The 18,404-nt window shown below is 36.2% G+C and overlaps 1 pseudogene; it reads right to left on the minus strand.

Moving 5' to 3' along the window:
• Positions 1 to 17,644: 17,644 nt before the first annotated feature.
• Positions 17,645 to 17,937, minus strand: LOC129509142 (dynein light chain roadblock-type 1-like; annotated as a pseudogene).
• Between the last annotated feature and the right edge of the window lie 467 nt (positions 17,938 to 18,404).

An 18,404-nucleotide genomic window follows, 5' to 3' on the forward strand; every position in this document is an offset into this window, starting at 1 on the left:
GTAATCAATAGGCAAATTTTACTTTAGACAAATGACTGTTACTAAATTGGTGATTCACCATGTCTCTTAGCATATTACAGCTTTTGTAGGAAAATTAATTGCAAAAATGGATTTCTTCTATCTCAAACTTCACAGTTGTCTGTTTAATGGATGGTTATGAATGATATTAAGGTGAGAGAGACCAGTGAGAGATATATATATCACTATACATCAATATCAATATCTATATAACATTTTGACAAAGGTAAGCTTATAATAATTTCTGTAATTTTAAAGTAAATAATACTAAAAATACACATACACACAAATAAAATAATAGAGCATGATTTCCAAAGTAGACGATTATTATTTATTTTGGTCTCCTCTTCCTACTTTGACATACTGTTGTGAAGACATTAAATAGATGTGTAATAGACATGTACTATTGACATAATGAAAAAGAATATGAGGGTTCTATAGACTGACCCACCACAACTAAGAAGAGAGATAGAAAGCAAGTTACTAAGGGAACTAGCTGTTGCATGTCTAATAACAATTTATGCTTTGTGTGACTTCATAGATATGTGTGTATATTGTTCCTATAAATCCTTAAAAATGTTGCAAATTGGGATCCCTGGGTGGCGCAGCGGTTTGGCGCCTGCCTTTGGCCCAGGGCGCGATCCTGGACACCCGGGATCGAGTCCCACGTCGGGCTCCCGGTGCATGGAGCCTGCTTCTCCCTCCTCTGTGTCTCTGCCTCTCTCTCTCTCTCTCTCTCTCTCTCTCTGTGACTATCATAAATAAATAAAAAAAATTAAAAAAAATGTTGCAAATTTCAAATTGCCTCTGGGCTAGAATTATAAACATAATTTTATAATCTATAGAACTTATTTTTAAAAGATGTCAATCATTTATTTACTTATTTAGAGAGAGAGAGAGGAAGAAAAAGGATCTCCTAAGTCTCCCTGGAGTATGGAGCCCAACTTGGGGCTTGATCCTATAACCCTGAGATCACCACTCAAACTGAATCGAGTCAGGCACTCATCCAACTAAGCCACCCAGGCTCCTCTAATCTATAGAATTTATAGATCATAAACAAAAAAGATGTAAACTTAAATATTATAATAGGATGATAATAATAAATAAGGCTACATAAGTAGTATTTTTATTTTGGTAGTAAAAAAAGGAGACTACGAGATTATACATTATCCATATTACTAGGCATGAAATTTGCATATTGCAAACTCATCTATATATTTTACTGTTTCAGAAGTAGCAATGGAGTTAAGCATGGAAAAGGAGATTTAGTGTTGTTTCATGCTAAAATAGTCTGCCTGCCACAGTCCCTTGGTGTAACAGTGATAATAAGATATATCAAAATAGGAAGGCCTTTAAAAATGAAAAAAAAAAAAGAACACTACATTTTGCAAGAGTTCTCACATCTCTTAAGGCAACAACTGTCAGTTGACTCTTATTTTACTCTTTTTGAATTTTTCTATTATGGTGGTATTTTTAAAAAAGGAAATTTATAAAATGAATTAAAAGAATCTTCCAGTGGAGAGATCCAACAAGTAAAAATAATTACTGTAATAACCTTTTAAAGAATGTTGTTTCATCAGAGAAGTCTTTCCTATCATAAAAATTTCTATATAAAGGAAATACACATATAGAGCAGGAAAAAATATACATTTGAAAAATTAAAGAAACAAATACTATTCAGGAAGAAGAGCTACATTGAAAAGAAAACTAATAAAATGCATGAAATACAGGCAAATATAAGGCAATGTTTTGGATAGCAGAAACATTTTGACAAGTTAGAGATGAACTATGAAAATCATTTTTCGCACAATAGTTTTTTTTTTCATTTCACAGTACTGATAGACCCAAATTGGTATTATTCCATCTACATTTTCTTTCTCCTGCCTAGACATTCTTGTTATATTTTTTCCTCTCTTCCCCTATGATTCTGTTTTGTTTATCAAATTCCACATGAGTGTGATCAGTATGATAATTGCCTTTCTTTGATTGACTTATTTTGCTTAGAATAATACCGTCAAGTTCCATCCATGTCATTGCAAATGGCAGGATTTTTTTTTTCTTTTTGATAGCTAAGAAGCACCACATCTTTATCCATTCATCTGTCATTGGATATATATGCTCTTTCCACAGTTTGGCTATTGTGGACATTGCTGCTATAAACATTGGGGTACAGGTGCCCCTTTAGATTACTACATTTGTATCTTTAGGGTACTCAGTAGTGCAATTGCTGAGTCATAGAGTAGCTCTATTTTCAACTTTTTGAGGAACCTCCACACTGTTTTCCAGAGTGGCTGCACCAGCTTGCATTCCCACCAACAGTGTAAGAGTGTTCCCCTTTCTCTGCATCCTCACCAACATCTGTTGTTTCTTGTTAGTTTTCACCATTCTGACTGGTGTGAAGTGGCATCTCATTGTGGTTTTGATTTGTATTTCCCTGATGCCCAGTGGGCATTTCTTCATGTGTCTGTTGACCATTTGTATATCTTCTTTGGAGAAATGTCTGCTCATGCTTCTGCCCATTTCTTGATTGGATTGGATTATTCGTTGTTATGGTGTTGAGTTTGATACATTCCTAATAGATTTGGATATAAGCCCTATATATGATAAGACATTTGCAGATATATTCTTCCATATTGTCAGTTGTCTTTTGGTTTTGTTGACTGTTTCCTTTGCTGTGCAAAAGCTTTTTATCTTGATGAAGTCTTAATAATTCATTTTTGCCTTTGTTTTCCTTGCCTTTGGAGGGATGTCTAGTAAGAAGTTGCTGCGGTGAAGGTTGCAGAGGTTGCTGCCTGTGTTCTCCTCTAAGGATTTTGATGGATTCCTGCCTCACATTTAGTTCTTTCATCCATTTTGAGTCTATTTTTGTGTATGGTGTAAGGAAATGGTTCAATTTCATTCTCCTGCATGTTGATGTTTGGTGTTCCCAACACCACTTGTTGAAGAAAGAGACTGTCTTTTTTCTGTTGGATATTCTTTCCTGCTTTGTCAAAGAATGTTGACTATAGGGTTGAGGGTCTATTTCTGGGTTCTCTATTCTGTTCCACTGATCTACCTGTCTGTTTTTGTGCCAGTCCCATACTGTCTTGATGATTACAGCTTTGTAATAAAGCTTAAAATCTGGAATTGTGATACCACCAGCTTTGGCTTTCTTTTTCAACATCCCTTTGGCTATTAGGTGTCTTTTCTGGTTCCATACAAATTTTAGGATTATTTGTTCCAGGTCTATGAAATTAGCTGATGGTTTTTGATAGGGTTTGCATTGAATGTATAAATTGCTCTAGGTATCATAAACATTCGAATAATATTTGTTCTCCCAATCCATGAGCATGGAACTTTTCTCCTTTTATTTGTGTCTTCAATTTCTTTCATGAATGTTCTAGTTTCTTTGGTATAGATACTTTTCTTTTTTGTTTTGGTTTATTCCTAGGTATTTTAAGGTTTTTGGTGCAATTATAAATGGGATTGAGTCCTTAATTTCTCTTTCTTCTGTCTCGTTGTTCGTGTGTAAGAATGCAACTGATTTCTGTGCCTTGATTTTATTCCCTGCCACTTTGCTGAATTCATATGAGTTCCAGCAATTTTGGGGTGGAGTCTTTTGGGTCTTCCACATACAACATCATGTAATCTGTGAAAAATGAAAATTTGACTTCTCTGCTAATTCAGATGCTTTATTTCTTTTTGTTGTCTGATTGCCAAAGCTAGGAGTTCCAGTATTATGTTGAACAAGAGTGTTGATAGTGGACATCCCTGCCACGTCCTCAACCTTAGGGAAAAAGCTCTCAGTTCCTCCCCATTGAGAGTGATATTTACTGTGGGCTTCTCATATATGTTTTTATGATATTGAGGTATGTTCCCTGTATCCCTACACTGTGAGGAGTTTTAATCAAGAAAAGATGCTGTATTTTCTCAAATGTTTTTTCTGCATCTATTGGGAGGATCATATGGTTCTTGTTCTTTCTTTTATTAATGTAGTATATCACATTGATTTGCAAATGTTGAACCACCCTTGCAGCCCAGGAATAAATACCACTTGTTTGTGGTGAATAATCCTTTTAATGTATTGTTGGATCCTACTGACTAGTATCTTGGTGAAAATTTCTGCATTCAGGTTCATCAGAGATATTGGTCTGTAATTCTCCTTTTTGGTGGAGTCTGTATGATTTGGGGATCAAGATAGTGCTGGCCTCATAGAAAGAGTTTGGAAGTTTTCTTTCTACTTCTGTTTTTTTGTCTTTTTTTTTTTTTTTTTGAAACAGCTTCAGAAGAACAGGTATTAATTCTTTAAATATTTGGTAGAATTCTCCTGGGAAGCCATCTGGCTCTGGACTCTTGTTTACTGGGAGATTTTTGATTACTACTTCAATTTCCTTGCTAGTTATAAGTCTGTTCAAATTTTCTATTTCTTACTGTTTCAGTTTTGGTAGTTTATACATCTTTAGGAATTCACCCATTTCTTCCTGATTGCCCATTTTGTTGGCATATAGTTGCTCGTAATATGTTCTTAATTGTTTGTATTTCTTTTGTGTTGGTTGTGGTTTCCTCTTTCATTCACGATTTTATTTGAGTCTTTTTTCTTTTTGATAAGTCTGGCTAAGGGTTTTCTAACCTTGTTAATCCTATCAAAGAATCAGCTCCTAGTTTCATTGATCTGTTCTACTGTTCTTTTGGATTCTCTTTCATTGATTTCTGCTCTAATCCCTAATATTTTTCTTCTCCTGCTATGCTTAGGCTTTATTTGCTGTTCTTTCTTTCTCTAACTCCTTTAGGTATAAGGTTAGGTTGTATATTTGAGATCTTTCTTGTTTCTTGAGAGAGGCTTGGGTTGCTATATACAGCCCTCTTATGAATGCCTTTGCTGCAACCCAAAGGTTTTGAACAGTTGTGTTTTCATTTTTTTGTTTGCATGAATTTTTAAAATTCTTTAAGTTCCTGGTTGACCCAGTCATTCTTTAGTAGGATGCTCTTTAGCCTCCATGTATTTTAATATCTTTCCAAATTTTCTCTTGTGATTGAGTTCCATTTTTGAAACATTATGGTCCAAAAATATTCAGGGAATTATCCTAATCTTTTGGTAGCAGTTGACACCTCATTTGGGACCTAGTATGTGATCTATTCTGGAGAATGTTTCATGTGCACCTGAGAAGAGTGTGTATTCTGTTGCTTAAGTATGGAATGCTCTGAATATATCTCTGAAGTTCATCAGGTCCAGTGTGTTATTTCAAAACATCGTTTCCTTCTTATCTTCTGCTTAGATGATCCACCCATTGCAGTGAGTGGGGTGTAAAAGTCCTCTACTATTATATTTTTATGGATATGTTTCTTTAATTTTGTTATTAGGGGATCCCTGGGTGGCGCAGCGGTTTGGCGCCTGCCTTTGGCCCAGGGCGCGATCCTGGACACCCGGGATCAAATCCCACGTCAGGCTCCCGGTGCATGGAGCCTGCTTCTCCCTCTGCCTGTGTCTCTGCCTCTCTCTCTCTCTCTCTGTATGACTATCGTAAATAAATTAAAAAAATTAATTTTGTTTTTAATTGGCTTATATAATTGGCTGCTCCCAAGTTAGGAGCATAAATATTTATAATTGTTAGATCTTGTTGGATAGACCCTCTAATTATGATATAGTGTCTTTCCTCATTTCTTATTACAGTCTTTGGTTGAAAATCTAATTTTTCTGATATAAAGATTGCCACCTCTAGCTTTTTTTTTTTTTTTTTGATGTCTATTAGCATGATAAATGGTTTTACACACCTCACTTTCAATCTGTAGGTCATTTTGGGTCGAAAATGAGTCCCTTACAGACAGCATATCAATGGGTCTTGCTTTTATATCTAATCTGATATCCTTTGCCTTTTGACTAGAGCATTTAGCCCATTTACATTCAGAGTAACTATTAAAAGATTTGAATTTAGTGACAGTATGTTACCTGCAAAGTCAGTGTTTCTGTATATTGTCTCTATTCCTTTCTGATCTATGTTACTTTCGGGCTTGCTCTTTGCATAAAGGATCCCTTTTACTATTTCTTGCAGGCCTAGTTTAGTGATCACGAATTATTTTAGTTTCTCTTTGTCCTGGAAGCTTTTTATCTCTCCTTCTATTTTGAATGACATCTTAGCTGGATAGTATTCTTGGTTGTATATTTTTCTCATTTAGCACTCTGAATATATCATGCCAGTCCTTTCTGGCCTGCCAGGTCTCTGTGGACAGATTTGCTGCCAGTCTAATATTTGTATGCTTATAGGTTATGAACCTCCTATTCTGAGCTCCTGTAAGGATTTTCTCTTTGTCTCTGAGATTCGTAAGTTTCACTATTATATGTGGGATGTTGACCTATTTTTATTATTTTGAGGGGTGGATTCTCTGTGCCTCTTGGACTTGAATGCCTATTTCCTTCCTCAGATTAAGGAAGTTCTCTGCTATAATTTGCTCCAATATACCTTCCATCCCTCTCTCTTTCCTCTTCTTCTGAGATCCCAATTATTCTAATATTGTTTTGCTTTATGGTATCAACTCTCAGATTCTCCCCTGGTGATCAGTAGTTGGTTATCTCCCTTTTTCTCAGTTTCTTTATTCTCTATCCTCTTGTCTTCTATGTCTCTAATCCTCTCTTCTGACTCATTATCCTAGCAATTAGAGCCTCTATATTTAATTGGATCTCATTAAATGCCTTTTTTACTTCAACTTGATTAGATTCTGGTTCTTTCATTTCTCCAGAAAGAGATACTCAAGTATTTCCTATGTTTTTTTCAAGCTCAGCTAGTATCTTTAGAATTGTTATTCTGAACTCTAGTTCCAAGATCTTAGTTATATCCATTCTGATTATGACCATCTCATGGTCATACTGCCTCTTGTTCTATTTTTGAGGTTTTTCCATCTTGTCATTCTGTCCAGAGAAGAATAGATGACTGAGAGGACAAAATACTAAAATGGCAACAATGACCCCAGGAAAATATACACTAAACCAACCAGAAGACACTTGAAACCGAAAAAAAAAGTAAAAATTAAAAAAAAAAGAGAGAGAGAGAGAGAGAGAATATAATCAGACAGGTAAACAGAACAGAGCAATACACTATATCCTCAGTGTATTTTGGTTGATTTGTTAGAACAAAATACATCTCAATGTTGTAAAGAAAGAAAAACATATATATATATATATATATATATATATATATATATACACAAGAATAACATTAAATACATTTGAAAGGATAGAATGTAAAGATGAAAATTTTAAAAAGATTGTAAAAAAAAAGAATATGATTAGATAGGTGAAGAAAACAGAGCCATACACTAGATTTTGGGTGTATTTTGATCTGCATGTTAGAAGAAACTGCATCCCAAAATTGTAAAGAAAAAAATTTATGTATACACAAAAGTTAAATTAGAATGAGAGGAGAGAATGTAACTGTAAAAATGCAAATTAAAAAAGATTTTTAAAAAGATATGATGAAATAAGAAATTGGTTGAAAAAGGAAAAAAATGAAAATGGAAAGAGTAAAGAATTATGGGGAAAACACCATGAAATCTATATACTATATTCCCTGAGCGCTGGAGTTCTGCAGTTCTCTCGATTCAGTAAACTTGGTCTTGGCAGGATGTCCTTGCTGATCTTCCAGCGGCATTGGGGGGGTGGGGGAGGACCTGTTGCATTGATTCTCAAGTGTCTTCACTGGGGTGGAGCTGCATGGCCCTTGCCAGGGGGGGCAGGTTAAGTAAGTGGATCCAGATTGCTTATGTGGCTTATGTTCCCTGAAGGCTTTCCATACCACTTTAGAGGATGAGTGAAAAGGGTGGCCTCCCAATCTCCAGCCCTGGAGCTGGGAGCTCAGGGCCCCACTCCTCAGTGCACCCTTAGGGAAGAGCAATCACTCATGTCTTCCCTGGTCTCCTTCTGCACTCCATCCCCACCCAGCCCACAAGGGAGTATTTCTATCTCAGGTAGGAGACCTCATTTCAAGTCTCTAAACACTGCAGACTCCTATGTCCCACTCCCAGGCCAAGGAAGGAGGATCTCACAATTTCTGCCCTTTGTTGGGTCCCTGCCTGAGAGCAGTCTGGTTCAAGGTTTATGGCAACCTGAGCTGAGAGTCGACTCCTGGGCTAGCTGATTGCAGCCGGCTTCCCCGCTCCGATGCCCGGGAGCTCTGCTACACTCAGGCACCCTTGGTCTTCCTGTGACCCTGAGGATCCTGAGACCACACCATCCCACCTAGGATTCCACCCCTCTTCGCCACTTGATCGTCTTTCAGGCAGGGACATCCCTCACCAGAGCAGACTTCCACAAGTTCCCACTTGGTGCTCCACTGCTGTCCCTTTCTAGTAACCAGCTGCTGGAGGCTTTCTCCCACCCCTGTGGTCTATCTTCCCATATAACCTTGGATTCACTTCTCTACATCTCCTACCTGGCAGAAAGTGGTCGCTTTCCTATTTGTAGAGTTGCAGCTACTCTTCTTAGATCTCCGGTTGAGTTAGCCTCTGTTGAGAATGATTTAATAGCTATCTAGTGAATTCCTGGGACCAGACGAAACTAAGATCTTACTCCTCTGCCATCTTGGACTCTCTTTGGATGATCATTAAAACATCACTTGAGTGCAAGAAACCCATTGCAAAATGTTCCCTTTGTTTATATTATTTATAAAGAGATCCACACTCATAATATGTGATGCACAGTTTATATGTATACTTAAATATACAGTAACGTTGCAAAAACAGATGGCCAGCCTGTGACAGAGAGGTTCTATATCAGGTGATGAGACCTGTTTCAAGTCTCCAAACCCTGCAGATTTCTGCAGCTCTCACCCACACTACTCCTCCTGAGGAAAGAAGGAGGGTTTCATAGTTCTGCAGCTCACTGGGCCCCTGCTGGAAAAGCAGTCGTGCAATCTGAATTTATTAGATGTATGGGATTCAAACATTTAAACATTAAATTGCACATTTAAAGCAACATCTTTAGATGTTAAACTATGGGAAACTTTTTAGAACATTATGAGTGACTTCAAGCCAGGTTATATAGGAAGTTTCCACTGAAGCACCACCAACCAGATGGTATAGTACAAAGAATAAATTTTTGCATCAGGGAACTTCCACATAAAGAATAATGCACACCTAAAATAAACATCGAGTGGTTATTATATAACACTCTGTTCTTTTGCAACACTAACAAATGAGTTGTGAAACTAAAAATGGAAACAGTTCTACATTTGCTTTGGTGTCCTGATTAAAGTGTTGTCAGATGTGTGAAGCCATAGTTTCTGTGAGGACCAAAATAATCTTGCACCTTTTCTTTTTGCACTTGATAGGGAAACTCACACATTGACATTTTAGCATGGTAGCTCAGCAGTGAGATTTGCAGGTATTGTGAGATATCAGAAAACTTAGCAATTATTTAGATGATTGATTCCTGGTGTGCTTTCCATTACTTGGAACTGACTCTCCTCATTGCAAGCATATTAGCTATTCATACTCACAAGACATTCAAAATGAATGTTTGAAATAACCTCCTCTAATGATGGCATTAAAATAAGGACAGCAACAGTAAAAGTTTCCCCTTCATCTTTTCTTTTGCTGTTTTTGGTGAGTTTTCTCTCAAATCTCAGTACCAGCATTGATTAATACAGGACACATACATAGGATACATTAATGGGAAAGATAAATGTTTATCTCAAGTCATAGTTGCATTTTATTTTATACAAGTATATGATATTTTCAGAGTCAAATTTTAAATAGTATTAACAGTTTAGAGAATAACTGTACTTGAGGATGATTTATTTTTTCATCCATCCCTATTCAATTTCCTCTGCTACATGCTCTGATATATTTGTTCTCCAAGAAAGCTCATCAGCTATTTCCCCTAAATGAATTACTTAATAAAAGGAGTTAAACTTTCCACTGAAAATGCCATTTTATACTTCAATATTTTTGTTCTCTTGATTCAAGAAGGACTTGTCATTGGTCCTTGAAAGTCTAGTTTTGACTTTATATTCTGTAAGAACTTTTCTTAAAAACTCATATCTTGGGGTACCTGGTGGCTTAGTCGGTTAAGCATCTGACTCTCAATTTTGGCTCAGATCATGATCTCAGGGTCCAGAGACCAAGCCCTGAATAGGGCTCCCTGCCCTCCTGCTTAAAATTCTCTCTCCGTCTACTCCCCCTGCCTCCCCCCATATGTGCATGCTCTCTTTCCCTAAACAAACAAACTTGAAACCTAATGTTATTTCTGACATAGTAATATGTGTCAATGGATACATGACAAATTTTTTTACTGAATGATAACTGGCTGTGAAACAACTGTCCAGACACCTTAACACATTTAACCCTGTGTGGTATTTTTGGGAGTCTCAAATGTGTCTTCAATAGCATCCAAAGAAAGCCATTTTAGAAGATGACTTTCACATATGAAACCATCTCTTGATCTCTATGTCTCTCTTTCCCAATTATAGCACAAAGTAAAATACATGTAAACACTCTTTTCCACCAAGGTTACCAATATTCCATCAGAAAGACTTTTCCCTATGAGCTAAAGTGTTCACATTTCTATAAACTTAAAAAAGAAAAAACTGCCACCCAGATAAAGCAAAGTAATATGATGTAACTATTTGTGGTCAGATACGTGGACTTAGATTTTAGCTCTGTTATCCCCTAGCCACCTGACATGATCCTTTATTTTAAAATGTGGGAATTACTGCCTCCTGATAGAAGGTTGTGTGAGCATTATAAATAATGATAACACACTGTCCCAGTCAAGGGCCCAGAAGAACAGATGTTAATTAGTGTGCATCTTGAAAACACTTGAAACTAGGAGAGTAGATGGAATTTCACAAGAAAAATACATTAGAAGGGTAGGCTTTACAGGAGGTAAAATAAAATAGGCTTACAGGTGGTCTTTGAGAGGCATTTGATGAACAATTAGGAGGATGGAAGTCACTGAAGATATTGAAAAAGAACAATACAAGAGGTAGAAAAGGAATCAAAAGAGAAATATATTTTACAGGTCAAGTATTTAAAAAATCAAAAAGAAAAAAAGCAAATTGTGTAATTTTTCATGCAGAGACAAAATGGTAGGGAGCATGTGAAGAGGTCACTGGATTTGGAGATTAAGTGATTATTTCTTAAATATTTTAGCAGAATGAAGGGAACAAGAAGAGGGTGACAAGAGAAATGATACTGGGAAAGAGATGAATGAGGAAAAGTTGAGACTGTGCAAAGAGTATAAAAACTGAAAAGTTCTATATTAAAAATGGAAGAGAGGAAAAGAGGGAAATATTTATAGAGCATGTATTTATATACATACTGATACAGATATAGGCATTGGGGATGCAGTAAGACAAACAAACAAACAAATAAACAAAAAAGGAGTCACAAATCCTGACCTAATGTGAATTTTAAAAGAATTCAAGGAGAAATAAAGGAGTAGGGGTAATAAGAAGAGATACTAATCTTGGACCTAGGATAGAGTCTTTTGCATTTAAAGCAAATACAACAAATGTAAATGTGAATAAAAGAGTTGAAGGTGGGAAGAGATGAAACCTGAGGGAAATCATACATATTATTCTCATTTCTCCAGATGTGGACACCAAATTTTTGCTGACATGGATGAGCTAGCTTTGTAAAAGGAATAAAGCTTGAAACAACTATGACTAAAATGCTCAAAAGAATGGAATAAAATATCTTCTAAATTAGATTTTCTGCAATGCTGTTTCTGATAGGCAAGCAAGCAACTGAATCAGTGCAACCTTAGGATGCTCAGTAAATGCTCCAACTGGATTTTATCCCCACTTCTTCTACTCCCTAAAAGCTGTTAATTTAGGAGGAGATAAGAAATTGATGATATATTCTTTTAAATGCTTTATTTGATGGTTTGGTGCTTGCTTTTGATATTTTAAATAATTGTCCTGAAAGTCAGGAGATATCCAGAGAATGCAATCATAAAAACCAAAAATGTAAAAGAGTTGCCATAGTTTATCTAACTCTGAAAATGTTGCTTATCGAACTAAGAGGTAAGCTTTTGGCTCATTAGAGTGTATATTATCTGAACTAAATACTTCGGCAACTAAGCAGTTCTCTGAATCCTATCCAAACCTTTTCAGAAGCCTGCCTTCTTCCATGGGTAAAATGGGTTGTATGTATCCTAGAGTACCATCACTATTTACCTGAAATGTGTAGTATTTTAATAAAACTAAATCTTGCTCTGTGATGCTCAATCTTTGTTTTTAACATGAAATTCTGCTTTATTCAAAATGGTTTCAGAAACTATAACATATTATCTAAGATTTGATTTAAGCCTCTATTGCAAATATAATTTTTCTTGTACCATAATCTTTATACAATTAATCATAACTGAAATTTCTACATTGTATAATGCCCTTAAAGTCAAAATTGTTTGTTGCTTTCTTATAATCCCTCTAGAAGGGATCCCTGGGTGGCGCAGCGGTTTAGCGCCTGCCTTTGGCCCAGGGCACGATCCTGGACACCCAGGATCAAATCCCACGTCGGGCTCCCAGTGCATGGAGCCTGCTTCTCCCTCTGCCTGTGTCTCTGCCTCTCTCTCTCATTCTGTGTGACTATCATAAATAAATAAAAATTAAAAAAAATAATAATCCCTCTAGAAAAATCTGTATAATAAAAATCCACTTGTCCTCACAATAAAAAGTATTTTAAGATAGAGCAAATACTTAGAATTTGTGCAATAATTCAGTACAATAGTATAAAAGAGTTATACTGGATTACTTCAGTCATTATTGGGTTATATTACTCTGAAACATCTGATGAGGAAGGGAAATGTATCTAACTTTAGTCAACATTTAAATGATATAAATAAAACTAATTACAAAATCTTCTAAATATGCACAATGTGAGTGTACTTAATGCCACTGAACTGTATTATAAAAAATAATTAAAATGGTAAAAATGTATCCATACATATTTGCATAATAAAAATCTAAACACAAGAATGTACGTTTAATTTATATTGATTTGCAGAGATGTAGCAGATGTTGCTGACAAGGTAAACTGTTATAGTTTCTAAGATCTTTTAAATGTAGTGCTCTTAGTTATTCATTATTATTTGGCCTCTACTTTTCTCACATTGTGCCCTTGCTGTAAGAGTTGCCTTGTTACCTACATTGGATTCAAGCTACATGTGATCAAAAATTATGAGTATGATGAGCATAAATGTTGATGTCATAAGTGATCCAACAAATTTATTCAGGAATGTTTTGACAAATATAATGATATCAATTATATAATATCATTTTTAACTTAAAAATTGTAAAATACTCAGAGTAAGAAAAAGATGAAAAAATAATTTCAAATTGGTACATAAGTCTATGTACATTTATGCCTAATGAAAATAAATCTTTAATTCCTATTATGTACAGTAAATATATAATAAATAAAAATGTGAGATCACATCTTTGAAGTATCAGGCATGATGAAATATAAACCTAGTATAATCCTTTTTGAATAAGCATTTTTATATATACTATGTGTCGATACAAATAATGACATCCTTACAATATATGTTTTTTTTCAATATATGTTTTCTTAATTTTAACAATACATAAACAAATTTTATAAATATCAATACAATTAAAATTTTTGGCTGAGATGGGAAATTAACCTTAGGGATTGGTATCTAAAATTTTCAGACACATAATACATACATAATATAGTGAATGAATGAAGAATAGACCTACTCAGGTTGATTTTTAAGTATGAGTATTAAAATATTACCTTATAATCTAAATTCTTCATACTAATGTTAAAAGCAGGAGGCTTTATTTGATCTTTGCATTGTGGAAGGATTTTTTTTTACCTGAATATATTTCATTTTTCCTTTATTTTTTTTAATTTATTTTTTATTGGTGTTCAATTTACCAACATACAGAATAACTGCCAGTGCCCGTCACCCATTCACTCCCACCCCCCACCCTCCTCCCCTTCTACCACCCCTAGCTCCTTTCCCAGAGTTAGGAGTCTTTATGTTCTGTCTCCCTTTCTGATATTTCCCACACATTTCTTCTCCCTTCCCTTATATTCCCTTTCACTATTATTTATATTCCCCAAATGAATGAGAACATATAATGTTGGTCCTTCTCCGAATGACTTCCTTCATTCAGCATAATACCCTCCAGTTCCATCCACATCGAAACAAATGGTGGGTATTTGTCGTTTCTAATGGCTGAATAACATTCCACTGTATACATAGACCACATCTTCTTTATCCATTCATCTTTCGATGGACACCAAGGCTCCTTACACAGTTTGGCTATTGTGGACATGGCTGCTAGAAACATCGGGGTGCAGGTGTCCCGGCGTTTCATTGCATCTGTATCTTTGGGGTAAATCCCCAACAGTGCAATTGCTGGGTCATAGGGCAGGTCTATTTTTAACTCTTTGAGGAACCACACAGTCTTCCAGAGGGGCTGCACCAGTTCACATTCCCACCAACAGTGCAAGAGGGTTCCCTTTTCTCTGCATCCTCTCCAACATTTGTGGTTTCCTGCCTTTTAATTTTCCCCATTCTCACTGGTGTGAGGTGGTATCTCATTGTGGTTTTGATTTGTATTTCCCTGATGGCCAGTGATGCAGAGCATTTTCTCATGTGCATGTTGGCCATGTCTATGTCTTCCTCTGTGAGATTTCTCTTCATGTCTTTTGCCCATTCCATGATTGGATTGTTTGTTTCTTTGGTGTTGAGTTTAATACAAATTATTTTAAGATTTGTGTGGAATCAGAAAAGATCCCGGATAGCCAGGGGAATTTTAAAAAAGAAAACCATAGCTGGGGGCATCACAATGCCAGATTTCAGGTTGTACTACAAAGCTGTGGTCATCAAGACAGTGTGGTACTGGCACAAAAACAGACACATAGATCAATGGAACAGAATAGAGAACCCAGAAGTGGACCCTCAACTTTATGGTCAACGAATATTCGATAAAGGAGGAAAGACTATCCATTGGAAGAAAGACAGTCTCTTCAATAAATGGTGCTGGGAAAATTGGACATCCACGTGCAGAAGAATGAAACTAGACCACTCTCTTTTACCATACACAAAGGTAAACTCAAAATGGATGAAAGATCTAAATGTGAGACAAGATTCCATCAAAATCCTAGAGGAGAACACAGGCAACACCCTTTTTGAACTCGGCCACAGTAACTTCTTGCAAGATACATCCATGAAGGCAAAAGAAACAAAAGCAAAAATGAACTATTGGGACTTCATCAAGATAAGAAGCTTTTGCACAACAAAGGATACAGTCAACAGAACTAAAAGACAACCTACAGAATGGGAGAAGATATTTGCAAATGACATATCAGATAAAGGGCTAGTTTCCAAGATCTATAAAGAACTTATTAAACTCAACACCACTTTTCCTTTAAAGTACATATTCAAGGCAAAATTTAACTTTGTAAAATAACTTTCAAACTTAATTCTTTTAAAAAAATGAATACTTAGAAACAGACAAAAAATCTGATTAGGGTAGTAGTATAATCATACAAAATAGAGTTTCTCCTGTACTGGTGAAGTGTGATTTAAGGGCAAGGATATATTAGCACACACATCTGTGTGCACATGTGAGCGCACGTGTGTGTGTGTGTTTGTATGTTTGTATTCTGACAGATTCAAGGATTACAGAGTATCAGAATCACAGATCATTCTCTGCATTCAGGGAAGCTGAGAATGCATTGTGCTCCAGGTACCAGGCATTCTCTTGCTGTGGGATTGGGTCTGTGCAGGGGCAGCTTAATGTGGCTTCTCCACTAGGATGTGTGGCTTATGAGATGGTAGGACTCAGGAGGTGGAGACTTGCTCAGCAATGTCATATCTGCCTTCTCTCTAATCCTGAACTTAATGAAGGATTATACAATTTGTACTTTTAGGCAGAACTTGTCTGGGGTAAACAAGAGCTTTTAAATGCAAAAGACTTTGAAATTATTATTTTTAAAATTAGTCGCATCCTGTAGGCCTCTATGGAGCTGAATAAACATACTGGGTAGCAAGTCTCCTGCTAGCCTTCAGACAGTCATGGTAAATATGTATCTCATCTCTCTTTAGGTCTCATCAGAAAGTGAACAACTTAACCAAATACATACACACAAGCACACACAACACACAATAAATCTGTTCATCTATTATGTAAACATTTATTTTCTTCTTAATATTTATGTTTCTCACATGCCCTATATTAAATTTCCAACATTGTTTTTTAAATATCAAAATATTTGGAAACTGAGGAAATAAGGGAAAGATCAGTAAAGTGGTAGTAAGAAGCTTTTACAAAGATTTAAATAGCTTTTATATTTCCAATGCAAATCATATATTTTATATTACTTGTTGAATGAAATGCACTGTTCCATAAAATAGTATTATATTCTTCATTTTTCATTCAATTCACTTTTATGTTTATTTTTTCCTTTTAAAAATATTTTATTTATTTATTCATGAGAGAATACAGAGAGGCAGAGACATAGGCAGAGGGAGAAGCAGACTCCCTGCAGAGAGCCCAATGCGGAACTGGATCCCAGGACCCTAGTATCATGCCCTGAGCTGAAGGCAGATGCTCAACCACTGAGCCACCCAGGCATCCTTATTTTTTTTTCTCCTTTTTAAATAGGTTGTGGCAAGAACAAAATAATATGAGATTTACCCACTTAACGATGTTTAAGTATACAATACAGTATTATTAAGTATAGGCACATTGTAGATCTCTGGATCTCTGGAACTTATTCATCTTGTATAATTGAAATCTAATACCCCTTTAACAGCAACTCACATTACACCCTTGCCCCAGGCTCTGGCAACTGCAACTTCCATCTACTTTTTGCCTATATCAGTTTAATATTTTTTTTATTTGTTTATGATAGTCACACAGAGAGAGAGAGAGAGAGGCAGAGACACAGGCAGAGGGAGAAGCAGGCTCCATGCACCGGGAGCTCGACGTGGGATTCGATCCCAGGTCCTCAGGATCGCGCCCTGGGCCAAAGGCCGGCGCCAAACCGCTGCGCTACCCAGGGTCCCTATCAGTTTAATTATTTTAGATTCTTCTTAAGTGGAATCATGAAGTATTCATCCTCTGTGACTGGCTCATTTCACTAACCATAATATTCTTTGGTTCTTCCACTTTTTTTAAGAATAAATACTCTTTCATTGTTTGTATATTTGCATTTCCTTTATTCACCCATCTTTTTCTTTCTTTCTTTCTTTCTTTCTTTCTTTCTTTCTTTCTTTCTTTCTTTCTTTCTTCTTTCTTTCTTTCTTTCTTCTCTTTCTCTTTCTTTCTTTCTTCTTTCTTTTTCTTTCCTTTTTTAGTTATTTTTAGTTAAAAAAAAAAAAAACAGACTTTTCCAAGGGTGACAAAGTGAACGGAAGGTCAGACGGAAGGAAGCAGGGTGTGTGGGCTGCTCAAAGCTCTTGCTCCAAAAATCTGGAGGCGTGGAAAGAAGGTCCTCCCAAGAATTCAAGGGTGACTGGCCAGCAGAGGGATGACTTTGATGACTTTGGTCACTGGATCAGTCTAAGTCGGCTCTAAGGTGATTTCCACCTGCCAGTTGGTTTACATGATTAACATTATCACTCTTAGGGGTTATTACATTAAGGAATGATGTAGGAAGCCAAGAGAGTGGCTTATTCAGTTGGATTCTGAATAACAATCAGGAAATAGTCTTTAATCTGGTGCAACCATAATTTCATTTTCCTTGGAGTGAATTTGAAAGAAGGTAAGGTTATTCTGGGGGTCAATGTCACGCAGGGTGCTCCGGGCCTTCAATATGAAGTTGTGCATGAGGTTTAGCATACTGTGTGGTGGTGGGATTGTCCATGGTGCTCTTGATGGGAATGCCTTCTGTGTTCATCACAATGATGCCCTGTATTCCTTTCTGGCTCTGAAGTCGCTTCAGTGTCTCCTGCACCTCTGCCATTTCCAAACGATCCAGTAGCTCCGCGACACAGGCACTCAGTCCAGCTATCCACCCATCTGTTGATTGACATTTAGTTGTTTCCATAGCTTGATTATTGTGAAAATGCCTCAATTAAAATGGGAGTGCAGATGTCTTTTTGAGATCCTGATTTCAACTCTTTTGGATAAATACCCACAAATGGAGTGGGACTACAGATCATATGGTAACTTATTTTTAATTTTTTGAGGAATCCCCCATACTGTTTACCATAATGACTGTACCATTTTATATTCCCACCAACAGTATTGATGTATTCTAATTTCTCCACATCCTCACCAACACTTGTTATCTCTTCCTTTTTTGATAATACTATCTTAATAGTTATGAGGTGATACCTCCTAACAGCTTTAATTTGAATCAACCTAATGATTAATGAGATTGAATATCTTTTCATATATCTGTAGACCTGAAAGTATAAAACTCCCCCC

Source organism: Nyctereutes procyonoides, unplaced genomic scaffold (genome assembly GCF_905146905.1).
Source record: "Nyctereutes procyonoides isolate TBG_1078 unplaced genomic scaffold, NYPRO_anot_genome, whole genome shotgun sequence".
NCBI lineage: Eukaryota > Metazoa > Chordata > Mammalia > Carnivora > Canidae > Nyctereutes > Nyctereutes procyonoides.